The sequence below is a fragment of the Xylocopa sonorina genome, chromosome 11 (genome assembly GCF_050948175.1).
Source record: "Xylocopa sonorina isolate GNS202 chromosome 11, iyXylSono1_principal, whole genome shotgun sequence".
Classification (NCBI taxonomy): Eukaryota; Metazoa; Arthropoda; class Insecta; order Hymenoptera; family Apidae; genus Xylocopa; species Xylocopa sonorina.
Window position 1 is genome coordinate 463,369 of NC_135203.1, and position 13,821 is coordinate 477,189.

The following is a 13,821-nucleotide window of genomic DNA, read 5'->3' on the forward strand; positions in this document are numbered from 1 at the left end:
ACCGCGACGGTTTAACTTTCCACGACACTCCACACGGCCTGGAAAACTCCGGACCGCGACGTATCGAGTTACACGGGGTGTAAAGGGCCTCCGTGTACCCCGATCTCTTAATTAAAGCAAATAAATCGGTGAATTTAATTAATCTAGAGCTGCTATTACGCAGCGATGACCCGTAAAATCGAGCAAAAAATTCGATTTACGGGCGTACGTGCAAACAGTCTAACACCCAAAACACGGAGAGGTCGAATTCAAACCCAACGGCTATAAGTGTAAAGTTTACACTTATAACCGGGTATAAGGTCGAACAAACCGAATCTACTCGGATTCAAACTCCTCGGAGGTCGAAATGGTCGACCTAGGAGGAGGGACGTCACGTATGGACGTCTAACGTCTACCCGATGCGTTCAACACCACCGCATCGGGAGCACTTTAAACTAATCACGCGAGAAGGGACCTCCACCGAAATTCCAAGTGTTAGACTTACCAAGTCCAGAGTCCACCAGCAAGCCGAACGCACTGAACACTGCACCAAACACGAGCACAGCACGCGCGACGCGGATGATAACGCGACACTCCGGTGAGCGAGTCGAACACAGGTTAAAACGAATACTTATAGCTACTGACGGAGAAGATCAAGTGTGTGGGTTTAATGGTTAAAAGAATATATCTGATCTTTGGAAACTCTTATTGAGCCGGTCCCAGAGGCACTGCAATACTGGGTCGACTCGCGGCGGAGGTGGAGCAAGCCCCAGCGGTCCGCCTTTTTCCAAAAATCAGGTTAATATTCTGACTCCTAATGAGGAGTGTATCAGATATTAAGCTGATAAGAACAGATAAGACGTTTATTTTAGCAATTAATGTTCCCCCGGGGCCGAAGCCCCAGGGGTATACACTTATTTTACAGAATAATTCGCATCGCTTCCGCACGAATTTAGTTATATATCATTTATAATATAAGGCTTGCGGGAGAAAGTTTTTTCCGCGTCCATTACGAGCGTACCCCTATTACAATGAGGTGAGAATTATAACATTCAATAAATTGAGTACATATAATAACAACCGTGTTACATGAGGCACGGATCGGTAAATTAATTTAACACCAAAGTAACAATATAATAAGATAGTATATACAAAGTATAAAGCATATTTTATATATATAACATTTATAAGAATTTGGCACACCATGTATCACGCAGCACTTGAAAGCCTAGAGCAGAGCATCAATGTGCGGATATACGCCTCATCCTAGTCATACGAGTCCGGTTGGGAGGTATTAGGCGCCATCAATCGGTCCAGAGCAGCAAGAATAAATTAGGCAGAAATAAATAGTTTAATTAATTAATGCATTGTCTAAATCAGAAGAATGATTCGCACTAAATGAGTAAAATAATAGTGTAAAATAATAAAATAGTGCAATCATAATTTAATTGACACCCACAGGCGCGTAGAACAAAGAAGAGTGAACATAAAATAGGCTACTGCAGTAAAATGCGATAGTATAAGTTAGTGGTTAAAATTTACGATAAATGTCCAAACAGTAAAACAGAATAAGATAACAGTCAGATAAGGTAAAATAGGATACAGTAAAATATAAAAGAATATCATACAGTACAAATTATAAATTAATTAATAAAGTCCTTCACCGACTGTGTCTAGGCGCCATTAATCTCTTAGTGTGGAGGCTATGTATATAGAAAAAGAAAAGGAATAAGAAAAAGAAAATAAAGAAAATAAAGAAAGTAAAGCAAAGAAAGGAAAAGAAAAGAAAGCTCACTCCAGACCATATCGACACACTCTCCCAACCCAGGTGTGGAGGCACTAAGGATCCGCAGGCGGCACCACCCCAGGGACGCGGGCGCCTCCACTGCTCCCGCTCAGCGCCGCCGATGTCGACTCCGCCTCAGACGTACCCCGTGGAGCCCGGTACTGACGCACCCCGGATACATGCTCCACGTAGATATCTCTGGACCAGGCTATTGTCTCAGATATCATGAGACGCCTCATCAGCGCTGCATAACGCTGAGAGACGCGCAGCAGGTCCAGGACAAACTCGTTTCCCGGGTCCCACGCGCCCAGGGCGCCGACGACGAACGCATCTACGTGGACTCGGTAGCCGCGCCTCCGCAATGATTCGGCGAGGGGCTGATACTTACGTATCTTCGCCATCCTCGCCTCCTCAATTGCCTCGAGAGTGTTCTCGAAAGGCACGGCCACGTCGACCACGACGATGTTTTTCGACAGCCCGTGCTCCACGACGATGTCGGGACGCAGGGCTGCCAGCTCGCCGTCGACTCCCGGGACGCGCTTATTGACCCGGATCTCCCCTGGCAGACGGGCAGCCGCCACGAGCCTATGAACGAGGCCGTCATGCCGCAGCTGCCGGGCAGCGGAGTGAGGACCGCAGTGGGAGAGCACGTGGGGAAGGCCCTCGAACTCATGCCCGCAACGCCGGCAACGCTTGTCACCGGTCCCCCACCGACGTGCTCCATTTAGCGGCAACACGTCGAGGCGGGCCCGGTGAACGAAGCGCCAATCAGCGAAGCGGACAAACCCCCCGGTGCGCAGAAAGTGGTTACTGACCGCGCAACGGGAGGTCGCGTCGAAAACCTTCCCCTGGTCGGGCTTCCGAAGAAGCCTTTCCAGGTAGCACTCTCCCACTGCTGCCCTCAGCCTCCGCGTGACTTGGCCCTTGGCAGCAGGCGGCACAACAACGCTACGCCCATTCCGGGAGCGACAAACGACCGAGAGTTCTTCACGAACCTCGTCCCACCTCCAACTGAATCCAAGCCGCGCACAAGAACGAATCCCGACGTTCCTTACTCGCGACCAGAACGAAGCCCGGCCCGCCGATGGCCTCGCCATCTCGCCCGACAAAGAGCCGGAGAGATAGTCGGCAAGGCCCCTGCTCCCAAGGGTCCGACCGGCCTTCTCCCGCACGGCGTCACACAGCGCTGACCTGGCCAAGTCCGCAACGACCGGATCGCTCGCATTCAATAACCTGAACGCGTGCGACACGGTCGCCACGTCGGCCAGATCCACCAGCGGGAGAAGGCCGCACCCACCCCAAGCGGGGGGGATATAGACCAGCTCCGCACTGGCACGCTGCGGGAGGTGCAACCACCTCTTTACCGTGCGTTTGATGACCCTGTCGGCATCGGCTAAAGCGGTTCTTCGCACGTGGCCTCCCCTGAACGCGAAATCGAGGCGTGGCAACAGGAATGTCGCCACGGTCTCGATTTTTTGCCAGGGGGCGAGCAGGGAATCGTCGACCGCGCGAAGATCTACTAATAAGGCTTGGATCGTCGGATACGGGGTTTGGTCGATCCGAACCCCGGTCGGCACTCCCAGATGCTCGTAACTCTGCCCCTCCGACAGGGCAGGAACGAGTCCCCCGACTAGACGGAACTCGGTGCTAGAAACCCTCCCGTCCCCTCTGATGTGCAGGGTTGCACACTTCGAGGGGTTGAAGGAGAGCCCCAGCTGCCGAGCCGTCCCCTCTGCTGCTTGCAATAGCCTTCCCATTCCGTCGACGGATGACGCGACGAGTGCCACGTCGTCTGCGTACGCCAGGGCTGTCACCTTATGCCCTCTCACACTCAGACCCTCCACCGAGTCCACGGCCCCGCGAACCATGGCCTCAATGGAAAGGTCGAATAGGATCGGGCTAAGTGGGCAGCCCTGCCTCACCCCCGACTTCATGGGGATCCAGGGCGTGTACCCTTCAGCGGTACGGACCCGCGTCGCCACGCCGTCGTAAAGGCTGGCGACGATGTTGATAAGCGGCCGGGGAGCGCCGGCGCCGGCCAGCGAATCGATGATGGTGGCGTGGGGAACCGAACCGAAAGCGTTGGCCAGATCCAACCACGCCACCACCACCTCCCTACGCTGCTTACGAGCGGCAGCCATGGCCTGCTGAAGCACAAAGTTGTGCTCCAGACAGCCTTCGAAGGGCAAGAAGCCCTTCTGTGCTTGGCTGAGCCGCTTGTTGACTACGGCCCAACGAGTGAGCCGATCGGCGACGACCGCCGCGAAGAGCTTGGGGGTGACATCACCCAGGGCGATAGGCCTCCAATTCGATAGGTCCTCGCGATCACCCTTCTTGAAAAGGAGGACGGTGTTGGACTGCTTCCAGCGCCCCGGAATCTTCTCCATGCGGCGGCAGGTGTTGAATACCGCCGTAAGGAGGACCGCTCCTGGGTCCCCCCTCCGTAGGTCACCATAGGTCAGACCGTCGGGTCCGGCGGAAGAAGCAAGCTTCATCCGCTTTAACCGACGGCTGACCTCGGCTTCCGTGAAGGGGGAAACCAGGGCATCGTTCGACTCAGTGGTCGGGTCCTCCCCATAGAGAGAGGGAAGGCTACCAGGGCGGGCTCGGAGCGAGTAAACGTTCGTAAAGTGCTCCTGGACCCGTTCCAGGGGCACACTGCAATGGGGAGATTCTCCGGCGAGAATCTCCCGCACCGCGCGCTTCCGATCCGCCCTGAAAAGACGTTGGATTCGGGTAGCCTCCCCTACGCGATCCGGGACGCTGGGAGGGCCATCGCTCACCATCGAATTGGCCACATCGCCCCGACGCCCCTCACTCTCCGCGACCGGCCGGCGCCGACCGGCCCCCCCGTTGGAGGCGGCACTCCGTGCGCCAGCCCCGGGTCCCGCGGCCCTCCGCCCCTGAAAGTACTCGTCCACCTTCGTGGCGAGCGCCTCCAGTTGCTCGGGTGTTCCCACCCCCTCCGCGAAGGCCACTAACCGCGCCCTTGCGGCAACGTCCACCTCCCGGCGTCCCCTAGATCGGGGTCTACCGGTCGGTGGCGCGCCGGACGCAGCGTCGCGACCTCCACCTCGGGAATGGGGCACCCTAGATTGCCGCGGGGCCCGAGGCCGAGACGCCCCGCCTACCCGCTCGCAAGCAGCCGGGAGGCCCGATGTCGCTGTCCCGCGCCGCCGCCCCACGGTCGCTGCAGGTGCACGACCGCCTCTGGTACCCGCACGACATCCACGTGTTGCACTCACCGGGTGGCTTTCCCGAATGCTCGACGGGGCCGTCCTCACCGGAGCCTCCACGACGACGCTGCCCCGGGATGATGACGCGGGCGGGTCCCGCGCGCCTCCACACCTGCACACACAAATACACCCCCGGTTTCGCCCGGGGGAGTCAGTAATCTGATCAAAATTGACCGGGCTAGACGCCCGGTCGGTCAAAGGATAAAATCTATTTTCTAACAATAAATTATCTAAACTGAGGCCCCCCTCCTCCTCCCTGGGGAGCCTCGGTGACCTTCGGGTGGAGGTAACCGGGGCCTCCACCCGCGGGGACGGCTGCCTTGGGGCCTCCTCTTCCCCCGACGAGTCCGTGGTGGTTATGGTACGGTCCACCCACCGCCTTCTCCTCGCCGCTCCTGGTGTCGTGGATGTCCGTCCCCTCGCGGCGCTCGTATGGCTGTTCCTGCTGTTGTTGCTGCTGCTGCTACTGCTGCTGCTGCTGCTGCTGCCGCTGCTGCCTATGCAGCGGCGCCTCCGCCTTGTCCGGGCCGGTCCCTCCTTGGGAGCGGCCGCCGGCGCTCTCTCATCATCCGACGATGACGACGATGATGACTCATGGATGGTGGGGAGGGGCCTGGGCGAAGGTAGGGACCTCCTCTTCTCGGTCCCCTCCCCACGCGCCTCCACCCGAAGGGACACCCCGGTGGTCTGGGTGTCCCCTCTGCCCCCCGGAGGGGACAGGCGTCCCCGAATGGGCCTCTTCGCGGACGACCCGGGCGGGAGGGACGTCGCCCGAGTCGTCCTGGCTGGCGGGGTGGAGGCGCGGCCCGTGGCTGGCGGCGTCCGCGCCGCGACGGCGACCGCCGTAGGTGTTGTGACGGCCGCCGTCATTATAGGCGAGCCACGGACCGATGTCGTCACCGTGGTTGTTGTAAGGGTGGCCGGAGCGCTGCAGGGCGTAGGTGGGGGGCCCTGCAGTGGTGGTGTCGCTGGGGGGGCGCTGGAGGTGGTGGACGCGCCCCCCATCCTCTTCGCTGCCGCCCGCGTTATCCTGGGCAACGCGGGCGGGAGAGACGTCGCTCTTGTACTCCTTGACACCACCGCCGCTCCAGCCACGGCGGACGGGCTGCCCCGGGTGACCTCCGCGAAGGTGGTTGTGGGGGTCACCCTTCTTGACGGAAGAATTCGTCGGGGCGGGTCGGGTTGGGGAGGCTCGGTCGACGCCCGCCTCTTCCTCCCAGCTGCTGCGGGCGCCGCCGGGCTCTTCTTCCCCCTTGCGGGGGCAGGGGGCGTGGTGGTAGAGCCCCCTGAAATCCTCCCCTTGGGCCCCGACCCGCTGCTGGTCCTGGTGGAGTTGGGGCTCGCCTCGTCCGCGGAGGAGCGCCGGCTTCTTTGGAATAGCGCCGCGAGGGTGACGGAACTTCGTGTTGCGGCGCTCGAGCCCACCGTGGTAGTAGTCGTAGTAGTAGTAGTGGTGGCTCTCGTTGTCCTTGTCGTTTTCCCGGCGGTGGGTGGACGAGCTCCTCGCCGGGGTTGCGTGGTGGTGGTTGCATTTATCCTCGTTGACTTGGTGGAGGAGGCCCCCGTCGTAGTCGTCTTGGTTGCAATAGAAGCAGCCGTCCCCGATACTCTAGAAGCAACAGATCGCGTATTCAATATAATTGTCGGTGTTGTTGTTGTTGTTGTTGTTGTTGCTGTTTTTGTTGTAGTGGAGGCACAGGTCGTCGTGCCCCCACAGGTCACCGGGGACGCCCCCAGAGGGGGAAAAGAGGCCTCGTTCTCGGTGGAGAACGCCTCCACCGCGTCAACGGGTCGCGACTCGGCAACGCTATCGCCGGGCGTTGCGCGGGCGGCACTCCCTGCAAGGGAGTTGTGTCTAACGGAGACACACGGACCCCCGGTGGACGGGTGTTTTGTTTGGTGGTGCGACTTCACACGCTTCAGCGCATACGCACTTTCGTCGGTGAAGCCGCACTCACCGCACACCCACCTTTTGATCGCACCGGGGTGATGGATCTTTAAATGTTTGAATAGATCCGTGTGTCTCAGATAGACACACGCTCCCTTTTTGCACACAGTTCTGCCAAGGTAGCAGAACGGGCAAGGAAATTCTGCCGGGAACGGGTAATGCAGCAACACCACGCTATTCTCACTTGAACTTGTATTATTACTGCTATTACCCGCCATCGTGAAGATAGTGTCGCAACGCAACACACGGCTCGTCTAATAAAATAAATAATATCAATAATAAAACAAACGCTCACCGGAGCGAAACACAGACGGTAACGGTCGGAACGGGACGTACACAAAAGACGAAGGACACGATTAAATAAATAAGTATATACAGATATCACAACGGACAACGCGAACGCGAACGCGAATAAATTAATAAATCAGTACGAATTAACGAACGAGACGGAATCTACTAGAATAAATAAACTAAAATAAAATAATATAGAACAATTCCGCTGTGCCCGGTGGACACAGCCCCGCACGAACGAACCGTGCTTCGCGTACGTGACTAGCAACCGCGACGGTTTAACTTTCCACGACACTCCACACGGCCTGGAAAACTCCGGACCGCGACGTATCGAGTTACACGGGGTGTAAAGGGCCTCCGTGTACCCCGATCTCTTAATTAAAGCAAATAAATCGGTGAATTTAATTAATCTAGAGCTGCTATTACGCAGCGATGACCCGTAAAATCGAGCAAAAAATTCGATTTACGGGCGTACGTGCAAACAGTCTAACACCCAAAACACGGAGAGGTCGAATTCAAACCCAACGGCTATAAGTGTAAAGTTTACACTTATAACCGGGTATAAGGTCGAACAAACCGAATCTACTCGGATTCAAACTCCTCGGAGGTCGAAATGGTCGACCTAGGAGGAGGGACGTCACGTATGGACGTCTAACGTCTACCCGATGCGTTCAACACCACCGCATCGGGAGCACTTTAAACTAATCACGCGAGAAGGGACCTCCACCGAAATTCCAAGTGTTAGACTTACCAAGTCCAGAGTCCACCAGCAAGCCGAACGCACTGAACACTGCACCAAACACGAGCACAGCACGCGCGACGCGGATGATAACGCGACACTCCGGTGAGCGAGTCGAACACAGGTTAAAACGAATACTTATAGCTACTGACGGAGAAGATCAAGTGTGTGGGTTTAATGGTTAAAAGAATATATCTGATCTTTGGAAACTCTTATTGAGCCGGTCCCAGAGGCACTGCAATACTGGGTCGACTCGCGGCGGAGGTGGAGCAAGCCCCAGCGGTCCGCCTTTTTCCAAAAATCAGGTTAATATTCTGACTCCTAATGAGGAGTGTATCAGATATTAAGCTGATAAGAACAGACGTTTATTTAGCAATTAATGTTCCCCCGGGGCCGAGGCCCCAGGGGTATACACTTGTTTTATACAATAGATTCGCATTATTTCCGCACGAATTCAATTATAAATCATCTTTCTATAATCAGGCTAGGGGATAAATCCCCACAGCGTCCATTAATTCTATAACCTCACTATGAGGTACGCATAGTATCATTCAGCAATTGATACAAAACGATAGCGTGTCATAGGCCACGTGTTAGCAGATTACAGATTACTTTCCAATAAAATAAAAATAACATAGAGTCTACAGAAGTAAAAAAAATAAGGTAAAATCTGGTTTATATATACATAACAGCCATAGTAGTCTTATAATATATAAGCGTAATGCATAGCATAGTGGACTAGATGAAATTTCGACGCCAGTGTGCGGATTCACGCCTTACTGTAGTCAAACGAGTCCCGTCGAGAGGTGCCAGCCACTGAGGAGTCAGTTCCATCACTCAACCAGACATGGATTCCATCATATGCATATTGAAGCTGAGTACAATAACTAAGTATCTGGGTAGACAGGTAAATAAATAAGTAGTTAAATAGATAAATAAATAGCTAAATATACAAATACATAAGTAGACAACAAATAGGTATATGGGTGTATAGAGTAGTTGAATAAATTAAAATGAGTAAGTAACTCGATAGAAAGAAGTAGACTAAAGTAAAATAGAATAAAATCAGATACAATAAAATAAGCTAAAATAAGATAAAATAAGATAAAATAAAATAAAATAAAGTCAAGTAAAGCAGAATAGAATAACTAAAGTAGAATAAGTATAATAGAATAAAATAAGATAAAGTTGAGTAGAATCAGGTACTCCAGTTATCACCTAATCGACCCTTGTCTCACCCTTCCTCTAATTTTAAAGTGGAGGCAATCAATGTCCACCCATGTACTCAGCGGCAGGCCACTCGACCCGCAGATGTGGAGGCCCTAAGGATCCGCGGGCGACACCACCCCAGGGACGCGGGCGCCTCCACTGCTCCCGCTCAGCGCCGCCGATGTCGACTCCGCCTCAGACGTACCCCGTGGAGCCCGGTACTGACGCACCCCGGATACATGCTCCACGTAGATATCTCTGGACCAGGCTATTGTCTCAGATATCATGAGACGCCTCATCAGCGCTGCATAACGCTGAGAGACGCGCAGCAGGTCCAGGACAAACTCGTTTCCCGGGTCCCACGCGCCCAGGGCGCCGACGACGAACGCATCTACGTGGACTCGGTAGCCGCGCCTCCGCAATGATTCGGCGAGGGGCTGATACTTACGTATCTTCGCCATCCTCGCCTCCTCAATTGCCTCGAGAGTGTTCTCGAAAGGCACGGCCACGTCGACCACGACGATGTTTTTCGACAGCCCGTGCTCCACGACGATGTCGGGACGCAGGGCTGCCAGCTCGCCGTCGACTCCCGGGACGCGCTTATTGACCCGGATCTCCCCTGGCAGACGGGCAGCCGCCACGAGCCTATGAACGAGGTTGTCATGCCGCAGCTGCCGGGCAGCGGAGTGAGGACCGCAGTGGGAGAGCACGTGGGGAAGGCCCTCGAACTCATGCCCGCAACGCCGGCAACGCTTGTCACCGGTCCCCCACCGACGTGCTCCATTTAGCGGCAACACGTCGAGGCGGGCCCGGTGAACGAAGCGCCAATCAGCGAAGCGGACAAACCCCCCGGTGCGCAGAAAGTGGTTACTGACCGCGCAACGGGAGGTCGCGTCGAAAACCTTCCCCTGGTCGGGCTTCCGAAGAAGCCTTTCCAGGTAGCACTCTCCCACTGCTGCCCTCAGCCTCCGCGTGACTTGGCCCTTGGCAGCAGGCGGCACAACAACGCTACGCCCATTCCGGGAGCGGCACACAACCGAGAGCTCTTCACGGACCTCGTCCCATCTCCAACTAAATCCAAGCCGCGCACATGAACGAATTCCGACGTTCCTTACTCGCGACCAGAACGAAGCTCGGCCCGCCGATGGCCTCGCCATCTCGCCCGACAAAGAGCCGGAGAGATAGTCGGCAAGGCCCCTGCTCCCAAGGGTCCGACCGGCCTTCTCCCGCACGGCGTCACACAGCGCTGACCTGGCCAATTCCGCAACGACCGGATCGCTCGCATTCAATAACCTGAACGCGTGCGACACGGCCGCCACGTCGGCCAGATCCACCAGCGGGAGAAGGCCGCACCCACCCCAAGCGGGGGGGATATAGACCAGCTCCGCACTGGCACGCTGCGGGAGGTGCAACCACCTCTTTACCGTGCGTTTGATGACCCTGTCGGCATCGGCTAAAGCGGTTCTTCGCACGTGGCCTCCCCTGAACGCGAAATCGAGGCGTGGCAACAGGAATGTCGCCACGGTCTCGATTTTTTGCCAGGGGGCGAGCAGGGAATCGTCGACCGCGCGAAGATCTACTAATAAGGCTTGGATCGTCGGATACGGGGTTTGGTCGATCCGAACCCCGGTCGGCACTCCCAGATGCTCGTAACTCTGCCCCTCCGACAGGGCAGGAACGAGTCCCCCGACTAGACGGAACTCGGTGCTAGAAACCCTCCCGTCCCCTCTGATGTGCAGGGTTGCACACTTCGAGGGGTTGAAGGAGAGCCCCAGCTGCCGAGCCGTCCCCTCTGCTGCTTGCAATAGCCTTCCCATTCCGTCGACGGATGACGCGACGAGTGCCACGTCGTCTGCGTACGCCAGGGCTGTCACCTTATGCCCTCTCACACTCAGACCCTCCACCGAGTCCACGGCCCCGCGAACCATGGCCTCAATGGAAAGGTCGAATAGGATCGGGCTAAGTGGGCAGCCCTGCCTCACCCCCGACTTCATGGGGATCCAGGGCGTGTACCCTTCAGCGGTACGGACCCGCGTCGCCACGCCGTCGTAAAGGCTGGCGACGATGTTGATGAGCGGCCGGGGAGCGCCGGCACCGGCCAGCGAATCGATGATGGTGGCGTGGGGAACCGATCCGAAAGCGTTGGCCAGATCCAACCACGCCACCACCACCTCCCTACGCTGCTTACGAGCGGCAGCCATGGCCTGCTGAAGCACAAAGTTGTGCTCCAGACAGCCTTCGAAGGGCAAGAAGCCCTTCTGTGCTTGGCTGAGCCGCTTGTTGACTACGGCCCAACGAGTGAGCCGATCGGCGACGACCGCCGCGAAGAGCTTGGGGGTGACATCACCCAGGGCGATAGGCCTCCAATTCGATAGGTCCTCGCGATCACCCTTCTTGAAAAGGAGGACGGTGTTGGACTGCTTCCAGCGCCCCGGAATCTTCTCCATGCGGCGGCAGGTGTTGAATACCGCCGTAAGGAGGACCGCTCCTGGGTCCCCCCTCCGTAGGTCACCATAGGTCAGACCGTCGGGTCCGGCGGAAGAAGCAAGCTTCATCCGCTTTAGCCGACGGCTGACCTCGGCTTCCGTGAAGGGGGAAACCAGGGCATCGTTCGACTCAGTGGTCGGGTCCTCCCCATAGAGAGAGGGAAGGCTACCAGGGCGGGCTCGGAGCGAGTAAACGTTCGTAAAGTGCTCCTGGACCCGTTCCAGGGGCACACTGCAATGGGGAGATTCTCCGGCGAGAATCTCCCGCACCGCGCGCTTCCGATCCGCCCTGAAAAGACGTTGGATTCGGGTAGCCTCCCCTACGCGATCCGGGACGCTGGGAGGGCCATCGCTCACCATCGAATTGGCCACATCACCCCGACGCCCCTCACTCCCCGCGACTGGCCGGCGCCGACCGGCCCCCCCGCTGGAGGCGGCACTCCGTGCGCCAGCCCCGGGTCCCGCGGCCCTCCGCCCCTGAAAGTACTCGTCCACCTTCGTGGCGAGCGCCTCCAGTTGCTCGAGTGATCCCACCCCCTCCGCGAAGGCCACTAACCGCGCCCTTGCGGCAACGTCCACCTCCCGGCGTCCCCTAGATCGGGGTCTACCGGTTGGTGGCGCGCCGGACGCAGCGTCGCGACCTCCACCTCGGGGATGGGGCACCCTAGATTGCCGCGGGGCCCGAGGCTGAGACGCCCCGCCTACCCGCTCGCAAGCAGCCGGGAGGCCCGATGTCGCTGTCCCGCGCCGCCGCCCCACGGTCGCTGCAGGTGCACGACCGCCTCTGGTACCCGCACGATACCCACGTGTCGCACTCACCGGGTGGCTTTCCCGAATGCTCGACGGGGCCATCCTCACCGGAGCCTCCACGACGACGCTGCCCCGGGATGATGACGCGGGCGGGTCCCGCGCGCCTCCACACCTGCACACACAAACACACCCCCGGTTTCGCCCGGGGGAGTCAATAATTTGTTCAAAATTGACCGGGCTAGACGCCCGGTCAGTCAATGGATAAAATCTATTTTCGGACAATAAATTATCTAAGTTGAGGCCCCCCTCCACCTCCCTGGGGAGCCTCGGTGACCTTCGAGTGGAGGGACCGGTTCCCTCCACCCGCGGGGACGGCTGCCTTGGGGCCTCCTCATCCCCCGACGAATCCGTGGTAGTTATAGTGCGGTCCACCCACCGCCTTCTCGCCGCTCCTGGTGTTGGTCCAGTCCGTCCCCTCGCGGCGCTCGTGTGGCTGTTCCTGCTGTTGCTGCTGCTGCTGCCACTGCTGCTGCTGCTGCTGCCGCTGCTGCCTATGCAGCGGCGCCTCCGCCTTGTCCGGGCCGGTCCCTCCTTGGGAACGGCCGCCGGCGCTCTCTCATCGTCCGACGATGACGACGATGACTCATGAATGGTGGGGAGGGGCCTGGGCGAAGGTAGGGACCTCCTCTTCTCGGTCCCCTCCCCACGCGCCTCCACCCGAAGGGACACCCCGGTGGTCTGGGTGTCCCCTCTGCCCCCCGGGGGGGACAGGCGTCCCCGAATGGGCCTCTTCGCGGACGACCCGGGCGGGAGGGACGTCGCCCGAGTCGTCCTGGCTGGCGGGGTGGAGGCGCGGCCCGTGGCTGGCGGCGTCCGCGCCGCGACGGTGACCGCCGTAGGTGTTTGGACGGCCACCGTCATTATAGGCGAGCCACGGACCGTGGTCGTCATCGTCGTGGTTGTTAATGTGGCCGGAGCGCTGCAGGGCGTAGGTGGAGGGCCCTGCAGTGGTGGTGTCGCTGGGGGGGTGCTGGAGGTGGTGGGCGCACCCCCCATCCTCTTCGCTGTGGCCCTGGTCACTCTCATTGGGACGGGCGGGAGAGACGTCGCCCTCATATTCCTCGACACCACCGCCGCTCCGGCCACGGCGGACGGGCTGCCCCTTGTGACCTCCGCGAAGGTGGTGGTTGGGGTCACTTTCCGGGCTGGTCCAGTTCGTCGGGGCGGACCGGGTTGGGGGGGCTCGGTCGACGCCCGCGCCTTCCTTGCGGTTGACGCGGACGCCGCCGGACTCTTCTTGTTTCTTGCAGGGGCAGGGGGCGTGGTGGTTTTGCCCCCTGAGGCCCTCCCCATTGACACCGGCCCGCCACTTGTCCTCGTCGACTTGGGGCTAGCCT

The 13,821-nt window shown here is 58.1% G+C and overlaps 2 pseudogenes; both read right to left on the bottom strand.

The window, feature by feature from the left end:
* Positions 1–682: 682 nt before the first annotated feature.
* On the bottom strand, positions 683–889 carry LOC143429507 (U2 spliceosomal RNA; annotated as a pseudogene).
* A 7,300-nt stretch (positions 890–8,189) lies between these two features.
* On the bottom strand, positions 8,190–8,360 carry LOC143429540 (U2 spliceosomal RNA; annotated as a pseudogene).
* Between the last annotated feature and the right edge of the window lie 5,461 nt (positions 8,361–13,821).